At 31.8% G+C, this 12,092-nt stretch overlaps 1 pseudogene; it reads left to right on the forward strand.

The window, feature by feature from the left end:
- LOC110022497 overlaps positions 1 to 4,002 on the forward strand; it is an 11,206-nt pseudogene extending 7,204 nt beyond the window's left edge.
- Positions 4,003 to 12,092: the final 8,090 nt, after the last annotated feature.

Here is a 12,092-nt window from a genome sequence, read left to right on the forward strand (position 1 = left end):
TATATATATATATATATATATCTTTGATAAGTAGTATTTTTTATAAATTTAATTGACTACAAGGCTACAAAGATTTATAATCAATTAAAAGTATTAATGAAGAGAATATAATAAAAATTATTAAATTAGATTCAAATGATGTTTTAAATCTTACCCCAATCCTTAACATTTTATGACTACGTTATTAGGGTTGTCAAAATGACAATTAGTTCAAGAACAGCTCGGGCTCGACTCGCTAAGCAAACGAGCCGAACACGAACATACTTTTTGAGCTCGAAATATAAACGAGTCGAACACGAGCTGAGCCTTGACTCGTTTACACCCTACTCCCAATTGGCATAACCCGCCTCTGCCACCTTTGTTGATATCTATATTTTTTATTTATTTTTTTTTCAATATTAACATAAAGATATAAATTCATGCTTTCATTTTATATCGGTATTAACAACTTTAAAATATTTCAAATATCTTATATTTCAATTATGTTGCATTTCTTTAGAGTTTAAAAATTATTTCGATTACGTTGGTAGCTAGCCAAATAACTTGCTAATTAAGGAAAATAAGCTCACATTTTATCAAATATTTTTGCAGAGCATGGAATTGTACTAAAAAAATTAAATAGAAGTTTTACGCAGTAAAAACTTTTTAATATAAGAGATAATAAATAGTATTTATTTTTTAAAATAATAAAGAAGCGGAAATTTTGAGGGAAAAATATTACATTAAAACTCCGAACGAAATGCTACATTTGAATTGTAAGAGGAATATTTCATCCGTGTTATTTATAAAAAAAATGAAATGTTATTTGTTTATTTTATAGTGTTATTCGATTATTTTGTGTTGTTATTGGAATATTATGTGGCGTTACTTGGTTTGGGGCTGAAGTGTTATTGAAATATTCCCTCACGTTACTTGATTTGGGGCGGTGTTATTCCAATAATATAGTGAAAATTATAATAACACGGGGAATATGACGAATAACACGGCCCAAAATCAAGTAACGCGATGAAATATTCCAATAACATCGCAAAATAATTGAATAACACCATATAATAATAGAATAACACTTCATTTTTTACAAATAACGCAGACAAAATGTTCATGTAACACAACAAGATATTTCTAATCATTGCAATCCGAATATAGCTCTATGTTAGAATCCTCATGTAATATTTTTCCAATTTTGGGACAAAAAAACTTCGTCAATACAATTAACTGTATAAATTACGAGATTAAGGACAGAAGCACGCTGAACAGAAACCTTTTAGTGTAACTAAATGATGGTTCGGATAATTATATTTGTGCATGATCGTAATTATTTCGTTTGATTTTTACGATGTTTTGTTTTGAACATTTACTCACATTTCCACTAGTCACACTTCCTCATAAATAAAAATTAAAAAGCGAGAAGCATAGAAAATAATTAAATAGGTTGTATTAACCATTTCTTCTTTAAAATAACTAAAATTTAAAGTTTTGATTTTTTTTAAAACATATTTTAAAAAAATATATGTTTTAAAAATATCAGCAATGGACACTAAATAGGATGCAGTGGAGAAAAAAAGATTCATATAGCCGACCCCACTTAGTGAGATTAAAAATTTGTTATTGTTGTTGTTGTATATTTTTATAGCTTAAGCAAGTGTAAGAGACTTTTGTTATATTTTTATTTATGACTCACATTTATTTTAATAACTTATGAGATTTATTTTTGATAACTTAAGTTATTAATTTTCATAACTCATAACTTATGTCATAAATTATGACAACTTATGATATTTATTTTGATAACTTAAGTTATTTATTTTCTTAACTCATAACTTATGTCATAATTTATGATAACTTATGATATTTATTTTTGTAACTCTATAACCCCTAAAATAAATAAATGTTACTAACTTATGTCATTGATTTTATTAATAAAAATCAATTAATTTATTAAATTATCATAAATCCTATTGGTTAGTAACCCCCTTGATGGATGGTGGATAAATAGAGCATGAATTTGAGAATGGGTCCTCTCTCTACCCAACACACCTCGTACATTTCTCTCCATCAGAAAGTACAGAAAGTTTTAAGGGATTAGAGAGAGAAACTCCATCTCTTCAAGATCAAATTTGTTCATCATGAATACAGGTATGCGTCGCTTTATTTTTACATCGTAAAAATCATGAATTTAAAAGATCTTGGCTATTATGTACTTTTCTTTTGTAATTTGTGTATAAAGTTGAAACATGAATTTTCTAACACTTATCTCCTGGAATAATGAATTCACCACATGTGACGCTAACGGCTCTTACATTCCTACTGTGTGAATCGCAGATCCTTCATCTCCGATTGTCGCGATCGAGGGGACTGTTGCTATGTCGAAGGCCTGAATCTATACTGACGTCAATGTGATTCATCCCAAAGAGTACTCAGGTGTGAGCCTAGGCTCAGTCCGTGTTCTGTTCATTTATATTACGAGCTCAAAAACGTGTTCGTACTGGCTCATTTGCTTTCACGAACAAAGAGTTTAATCATATAGTCATAAGATGTTAAGAATTGAGGCAAGATTTAAAACACCATTTGAATCTAATTTAATATTTTTTATTCTATTTTTTTAATTAATACTTTTAATTGATTATAAATTTTAAGTATCCTTATAGTCAAATAAATGTTTTAAAAAATCAAAATGAGCCCAATATGAACGAACAAATATTGGTTCGAGTTGTTCGTGTTCAACTCTTCAGCTTAGCGAACGAGTTTCTTAATGAGCAGACCAGCCGTTTTGACAGCCCTGTAGAGCCTTTAACATTGCGATGGGGGTAAGAGAAACTGAGAGTAGTAGAATGCGCACAGAGTAATGGAGACGAAAAACCACACAGAGATGCACGCAAGAAACCTACCACCACGTTTTTCTCTTCACCCTCACAAGCTTTCCACAAGATCACTCAACTGAAAAATATCTCAAACATGCGTCGGGGAAGTAACAAGAACAAAAAAACATAGATACGAAGTTCAGAATCAACTCAAATATATCATATATAGCCATAATCTAACCTCGCTCTCTCAGACATAAAAAGCTCTGTCCTTTAACGCAGTAGAAACTATGCTTCGGCTACAGTTCTGCAACTACGCAATCGCTGCAACACAGTTTGCCGGAGACCAAGCTCAAAGGAGTGAAAACGTACTTTGGCTTAAAAGCTTGAGCTTTCTGCCGTCGAGATTTCGCCAACTCTACGTCGTCAGAGCATTGAGATGAACTAGATGGGCGGAACAGTGGATTCGCCAGCTAGAGTTGGGATCCAGAGCTGGAAAATGAGATTCCTTTTGAACAGAGACCTGTGAATGAGCATTCGTCGTTGAAGAGCAGTATACTATACTCGTGGGGTGAACTTAAGTCAGGATCATTTTTCCTGTGCCTTGTGGCTCTTTTTTAGTGACAACTATTCTGGCAGCGCCTATCGCTGCTCCAAGCTTTAGTCCTTCTAAGGATCCATTGAGGTTTGCATTGGCAGCTGGGACCGACACTCTTCTCTTGGTGTCTCTCGTTGTTCTGAGAATATATCTAGGATTGAGCTCTGTTGGAGATATGCTACTTTCAGCCTTGACTCCTTACGAGGAGACCGGGTGGTACGATGGACAAATGTGGGTTAAGCCACGTGAGATTCTTGCCCGAGACAGGTTTTTCGGTTTTTCTAAGGTGAAGCTAGTGATCAAGTTGCCGAAGCAAACATTACTGGTCATAGGAGCTTCTCTGGTCGCTGCAATATCATTAATCATCTTTGCTTCCCCCGAAGAAAACTTCGTGCATTCCGTATTCAAATCCAAAAAAATTTATTCAAATCCCCCAATTTCAAAAGTTAAAACAAGTCTAAGCAAGAATGAAATGCTTAGACTACTAGCAGATGTAATTAGAGACGATGAGCTGCTGATGGAAGGCCAGTTTACTGCGGAGATCGGTTCTATCGTGCACTCGCAGGAGGACAATACTCTAAGTGGGATGATCTACTAAACTAGTTATTTTATTTTTATTTAGCTGAATCTATGAAGGAGTTGATGTGGTCTCCAAGTGCTTAAATAGAAGCCATGCAAGCTCACTTCTGCTCCATGAGAAGAGCAATGAGTTCAAAGTTTGAAGATTAGCAGAAAGTTACATTTGTTACAGTAAGCTGTTTATTAGTTGTGAATAAGCTGTCAAATTTTATTCCACACAAAATAGAGATTGCAAGGGGTGGGTGCAAGGGAGAAAACTCCAGACATTGGGGGAGAGAAAGCCTAAAGGGACCCAATTTCATGCTAAGTGATTGTTTATTTATAGAGAAAAAAGGGAGGGAAAAAAGAGATTACATCTACTTTCGTATAAGAGGGTTATTAGGGATGCTAACCCGACCCGTAATTACGCTGTAATTTAGCTTTCAAAATATGACAAAACTTGACCAAATTTATATTTAGCGGCTAGTGTACAAAATTGAAATGTTATAAATTATAGAAAATAATTCACACACTAGAGGTTCTACGCAAGTGTACGTAACATTTCAAATAATATAGGGTTTTCTTTAAAAACCAGTATCGATTCCACTGAAAAGCTAGGTAAGAAAGCCCTCAGTCTGATTCTCGTCTACTACTATCAATCCTTAGTTTGGAAGATCGATTTAAATGATTTTTATAACAAGTACTCTTAAATGTAAGTTTTAAGTTTAAAACAACCAATAACTACTCTTAAATAAAAATATTAATTCTAAATATAACCCTTTCTTGATGAATTGGTTTGAAGAAAATTGAGATATTAAAAAATATTATTCTTATGTAGTAAATTGGATAATTTGTAGGAATGAGATACATAAAATTCAATATAGTCAATAACAATAGGAGCAAATCTCTTCTTTACCCTCATTCGAGAGCATAAAGAGTATTGGTTAACTTAAAGTCGATTCCTTAAAGTTTTGTTTCCGCCGTCAGAACTAACTAGCCTGTCACCCTAGCGTCCCACAACCTATGCCACAAATGTTACCAAATCTCGACGTTAAGGTACAAAGCCTTAAGTCAAATTGATAAGAATCTAGTCTATTACCCTAGAAACAACCAATTAACACCTATTAAAAAATATTTCCCTAAAATTGCATTTAACTATAATAAATATTGTAATGTGCCAAATAAGAGCATACGTATTCTTTATCCTCTTTACAAGTGACAAATAACATTGGCTAATCTAGAGTTTGGTCCCTAAATCTGTGGTTAGGCTACAAAGTTACTAGTTCTCACTTTAGAGTTTCCACGTTCCCCTCACCTGAGGGCTAATATCTCACTTTAGTTTCAATACATCTGGACCAAATTGGAGATTTTAGTCTGTCATCTTAAATCTCCAATTTTACGCTCAATAAAATATATTTTCCTATCTATTTGCACTCTCGTTAGATTGTGGTTGCCCTCCTCGTAAGGTGAGTGTGGTTCCACATAGTTGAGAATTATACCGCCCTTTTGCAAATTTGGTTTTGTAAATTTTGAAGAGGTTTTTGAGGCACTTATTGGCTTAATAGGTGGTTACAACCACCATGGACGAAAATTATTGCAAAAGGATGCATCTCTTGGGGAAATACATCGAATCAAGAAACATTTTGAAGAGATACCAAGGCACCTTTTGGAGAATTATAAAAGAAGGAAGATTGAGACTTTGAAAGGGGTCCTGAAAGTACTGGGAAAGTTTTGAATGTTCTAAAATTGGGGAGTTAGTTGGAGAGATTTTCAGGCACCACATATTTATCCTTTTTATTTTAGTTTTATATTGAGAGTGTTATAAAAGAGAAGAGATTCAAAGGAACTTCAAGAGTTTGGTGGAGGACTTGAGATAAGTTTTTATCTTTTGTTTTAAACTACTTTTGGTTTTAATTGAGACTTGTTGTCAGTTCGACAATGATTTCTACTTTTAAACTAAAGTGTGGTTTTGTTTTCTCCATGGATTTTGATTAGTTTTCTTTATATTTCCTCTTAAGATGATAAGTAATTAAGTGTTGGATGGAAGTTTTGGAGAGTACTGATCTTTAATGTTGAAAGAAGTTGTGATTATTTAAATCAATGTACTTCATTTACTTCTTGATTTGACCAATCCAAATGTTAAAATTTGTTGTAAGAACATGTAAGAACCGGGCTGATATTGTCTTAGTCAACAATTGGAAAGAGTCACATGAGGTTGTATGAATGAGAATGTAGTTCATATGATTGAGTGCAAATAAATAGGAAAATCTTCATTGAAGGGTATAGAGTTAGAGGACTTTATATTGACAGGTTAATGCCCCCAACATGGTTTATTGTTTTAGGTTTTAATACGAGATCTTAGCCCCTAGGTGGAGGGAATTGAGTGAACTCTAGAGTGAGACCTAGTATCTTCCCTGTCTAGCCGATCTTCAGAACTATTCAAACTTTAAATTAGCCAATATTCTTTATAACATATCTAGTAAGGGTAAATAATATTATTGTTCATATTTTGCACAAAATAATATGCATACTTCCACAACATAATTTCTATACTTATTACTGATTCATGATAAGGAGAAAAATATTTTTATATGTAGTGCTTTTCTTCTACAAAAACTCAAGTTATCTATTTAAGTTTATTTTGTTTTTGTCAAAATATTAAAATTACCAAAAATATTTAAACTTTATTTACTGCAAAAATGTCTTTAGTTTAAATAATTGTCTTTTTAAAAAAAGACAGTTATCCAAAAAGTGCATATTACATATCTTCTCTGTGGGTTCGATATTCAGGTCTTAATAAAAAAGTCTTATATTACTTGATAACGATATGTATACTTGCGTAGTATCCCAATATATAAAAATTAAAAGTTAAAATTTTATTTTTCTTCAAGATCAAGTTTTTGGTTTTGTTGTAAAATAAGGAAATATAATTGAAAAATATAACCAGAATTATTATTATACTGTTGCACATAAGCAGTTTCAGGATCAAGTTTTTGGCGTCGTTGCCGGGGAATCGAAGTGAAAATTATAAGGAATCTATTGATTTAAAAGAAAATTTCTATTTTTAGAAAGTCTTATTTAAACTTTAAGTTACTGTATATTTTTTTTGTGTGTGCTTAGTTTTATTTTATGTTAGTGTATGCATAGTTCAGGTTCTGAAGGACTAGTACCTTACGATTCTGAGTTAGAGAAAACTGTTAGAAAAATCAGAAGAACCAAAAAACTTAAGAATCTTGAAAAATTAAAAAAAATTACAGAAATGACAAACCAAAATGATCAAAATGCTGAAATCTATAAAGAGTTTATATCTTTAAGAGATTATGCCAACCCTACTGTAGATGAACTTCATTGTAGTATTGAAAATCCTACTACAGTGGCTAATTCATTTTAGCTTAAACATGCTATTATCCAAATGATATCAAATAATCAGTTTGGGGGATCACCAACTGAAGATCCAAATTTACATCTTGCCAATTTTCTAGAATTATGCGCTACATTTAAATATGATGTTGTATCAGATGATGCCATAAAACTTAGGTTATTTCCTTTCTCACTGAGGGATAAAGCTAAGATGTGGTTAAATTTTTTAGCACCTAGATCTATCAGAATTTGGGGTGATTTAGCACAAAAATTCCTTGCTAAATATTTTCCACCATAAAAAACTGCGAAGCTTAAAAATGATATTACATCTTTTAATCAGTTTGAAGGGGAATCTATTTATGAATCATGACAAAGCTTTAAAGAAATCTTAAGTGTCCACACCATGCTATTCTAGATTGGTTAATAATCAAACTTTTTATAATGGACTAGTTGGATCTCTTAGATCAATTATCAATGTCCTTGCTGGTGGTTCATTGATATCGAAACTATTTCATGACGCCTATGCTTTAATTGAAGAAATAGCTACTAATAATTTTCAATGACCTTCTCTTATGATTTACCTGTTCAGAGGGCCATTGAAAATTGTTAGTAGTCATTTCTTATATTAAAGAGTATGCTTTGTCAAAAGGTTTTGACAATAGTGATCCTCCTGCAGCAGCATCTATAATAGATTTAAGTGATCCTACTAATCCATTGTAAAATGTTTTAATTATTAACCAATCTTATTAACGGTAAAACATGGTGTGGACATTTTCTAAGGAGATCCTTAAATCATTCCCAGGCTTCATATATTGATTCCCCTTCAAACTGACAGAAAGATGTAATATTATTTCTAAGTTTAGCAGTTTTTGAGAGTGGAAAATATTTAGCTAAAAATTTTTGTGATAGTTCTCCTCAAGTTCTGATAGATCCAAATGCTAATGAATTTAACCAAACTTTACCTTTATCCCTTAATCAAAAAAGAAAAAGTCTAAGCTTAACAACATCACTAGGCACTCCATCATATTTGAAGTAGCACATATTTCAAGAAAACTAGCAAAATGTAAGTTAGGATCTTCAGTAGGTGTTCGTCTAAACTAATAATTTTGTACCATTTCGATAATACTGGGTTTAACCTCAAGTGAATTAGCAACAACATCAAGATTTTGAATGGTTAAGTGAAGTTCATCGGTTGTAGGATTAGCATAATCTCTTAAAGTTCTTTGTCGATTTTCATTTATTTGATTATTAATATTTTCTTTTTCTTGTTTTTAAATTTTACTTGTAGTTCTTAATTTCTTTTCGTTGTTTTCAAATTTTTCTATTAATACGTTCTAATTCCGAATCATAAGGTACTAAACCTTTAGATAAATATAGTAAGCAAAGAAAAATTTCTTAAAAATACTCTTAAATATTTACAGTTATATACCTTTTTTTTATTTTTGATTTTATATATTTTTTGATTTTTTTATATTTTATCTCTAAATTTCCTAATTTACCAAATCTATTTAATTTACCGTTATCATCCTCGAAAATGGCGCCAAAAACTTGATCCCCAAAAATATAGTTGTGTAAAATTTATAAAGTTGACTTCACTTTACAACGATGCCAAAAACTTGATATAGTATTTTATGAATAGTATTTTATGAATAATAGAATAATAACGTTAAGCACTTAATGTTGAGATTCTGCACAAGTATGCTATCGTTATCAAGTAATACAAGACTTTCTATTTAAGTCTCAAATATCGATCCCATAAGAAATGTTTAAATTTGAAATGATAAATTAACTAGGAAATTCACAGAAATAAAACAAAATTACTATCACTAATTTTGAATGTTTAAGATACTATCATAACTAAATTATTAATTATTAGCAAAATTTAAATGCAAAGCTTAAAACAGTAACTACTAAATTATGTTTATGTGATGAAGTTTTCTAATATGAAAAATCATGTTTCCCACTAAAATGAGTTTTTGGTGAAATAAGATAAATAAGATAAATGGTTTAAATATGTATTGTGTCAAATAGGAGTGACTTTAATTCTCTACCCTGTTTCAGTGTTATAGAAAATCATTGGCTAATCTCGGGTTTAGTCCTTAAATCCGTGGCTAGGATAGGAGGATACTGGCTCTCACTCCAGAGCTCCCACTTCCCTTCTCCTGAAGTCTAGCTCTCGCTTTAGTTCTTAAACACTAAGATCAAATTGGGAATTTTAGTTTGTCGCCCAAAAATCTCCAATTCTACACCCAACAATGTATATTTTCTTATTTATTTACACTTAATTCCATGAATGAAACACTCTTTTATGAAAATAAATGTGATTCTCACTCTGTTGTAGAACTCATACTCCATTTCCCGGATCATAAGTTTCACAACATATTTTAACAATTCAATTGGTCAGATTGAAAAGTAAATTAAGAACGGAGTTGAAAAACCATCACAATATTTTTTATATTTTAATATTGACGCATCCAAAATATCTCTTCATTTTACCATATCTCAGAGTAAAGAGAAAGATAAGGGAAACTAGTCAGACTTCATGAGAAAGATAAAACAAACCACAAATTTCATATATAAAAGAAAGTTCATACAACAAAAATAAAAAAAAACAACTCTTATCTGAAACTCTTTCTCAAAGCAAATCTCTTGTAGCCTCTCTTAGGAAATATAGGAAGAAAAAATCTCTCACTTCTCTCCCTCTCCAATTATCTTAGAGAAGAATTAACAATTAAACTCACCACAAAAACTCAAACCTATAAAGAAAATAAATGAATAATGGACTCTAAGTGGCTATATGGAATTTGGAATAGCGTGGAAGAGAGTGGAAAGTGGTTGACGGACGCAAATGAGCGCGAAGGGGGTCTTTTCTAATAAATTTTGACCTAAGTAGAGCCTAAGGTCATCTTTCCAATAGGCGCAACCAAAAACTCTTCAAAAAGCATCCAAATACGTCAAATCTTCTAGAAATTGGGCCTGCACCGACACTCGCGCCGTCGGTGCCCTTTTTGACATCGTCGGTGCCGGTGGCCATTTAATTTAGACAGCGCTCTCTGTCAAATGACACCGTCGGTGCCCAGTCTGGTGCCATCGGCGCTGAACAATTCTTCAAAAACTCTATTTTGACTCAAAATTACATCTTCTTTGCTTCCTTTTTGCTCCAAGTCCTAAAAATCAACAACCTGCAATAAAACATAAAAAAATACCTTCCTTTAAAGAGCAATACCACAAATAATGAGTGTAAAATATAGGTTTAAAAATGCATATATTTTTTGTGTATTAGTTACCCCGCACTTAAGCACTAGGTACCCCGCGCTTAAGAGCTAGAAGTAGTTATTTGATGATTCATTGAATTTAGATGAATTTTTGAAGAGGTGTTTGAAGCAACCCTTGGTAAGAATGTGGGAAATATCCCATGGATACAAAAATTCGATCAATTGGCTTTTGGGGAGGGAGCTTCTAGAAGATTCATTGAATGGAGACACATTTTGACGGGACTTCAAGACACCTTTTGAAATTTTATTAAAGAAGACTTGGATCATCAAATCCAACTATCAGAGGCCAGCCACCCATAAAATCTACAGCCACCATTCATCCAAGTACGTCGCCACCACCGCCGTCCATCAGCGCCGATGCTGACCACTTTCTTTTTATTTTATTTTGACTGTTTAATTTGTAATGTGAGTGAAGGAAGCGAATTCAAAGAAACTTTAAGACTTTTGGCAGAGAAGATTTGAGATAATTTTTTATCTTTATGACTACACTTGGTTTAAATTTAGATTTTTTGTTTGTATGCATGATTTCTACTTTTAAACTCATGTGTGGTTGTGTTTTCTCCATGGATTTTGAGTAATCTTCTTTAACTTTTTTCCTTAAATGATAAGTGATTAAGTGTTGAAAGAAAGTTGTGTTAAGTATTAAGTTTCAATGTTGTAAGAAGTTGTGATGATTTTAAACCTTATAATTAATTTACTTCTTAATTTGGCCAATTAAGATGTTAATACCTATTGTAAGAACATATAAGATCTGAGATGGTATTGTCTCAGTTAACAATTGGTTTAGAATCACATATTTATTTCATGGACGAGAATGTAGTTCATGGGGTTGAGTGCAAATAAATTGAGAAATAAACTTTTCAAGAGTGTAGAATTAGAGAACTTTAAAATGACAAGTTAAAGCCCCTAATTTGATTAATAGCTTTAGGTTTTAATATGAGATGTTAACCCCCAAGTGGAGGGAGAAGAGGGAACTCTAGAGTGAGAGATGGTATCTTCCCTACCTAATTGGTCTTCAAGACTATTCAAACTATAAATTAGCCAATTTTCTTTATAGCATCTCTAGTAAAATCTTTAGTAAGGGTAAATAATATTTTTGCTCTTATTTGGCACAACACATTTAGAATACTTTCACAAAATAATTTCTCTACTTATTACTGATTCATGATAAGGAAAAAAATATTTTACTCATACTACCTTCATCTTGCAAGTATTTAGTTAAGTTAATTAGTTGCTTACTTTATTTTCATAAATAAAAAAATAATAGAAAGAATCAAATTTGCATTCCTATTTTAGCATCTTAAGTTTAAGTAAAAATATTTTGCCAAGTAGATTTTTGTTATCTAGAATTCTAAACTTTCTAGTTTTCTAAAGTGCATACTGCTTATCTCCCTATGGGTTCGATATTCGGGGCTTAATCAAAAAGTCCTATATTACTTGATAATGATACATATACTTATGTAGTATCCCATATTTATATATTATAATTGTATTCTTATT

The sequence above is a fragment of the Phalaenopsis equestris genome, unplaced genomic scaffold, assembly GCF_001263595.1.
Source record: "Phalaenopsis equestris unplaced genomic scaffold, ASM126359v1 Scaffold000193, whole genome shotgun sequence".
Classification (NCBI taxonomy): Eukaryota; Viridiplantae; Streptophyta; class Magnoliopsida; order Asparagales; family Orchidaceae; genus Phalaenopsis; species Phalaenopsis equestris.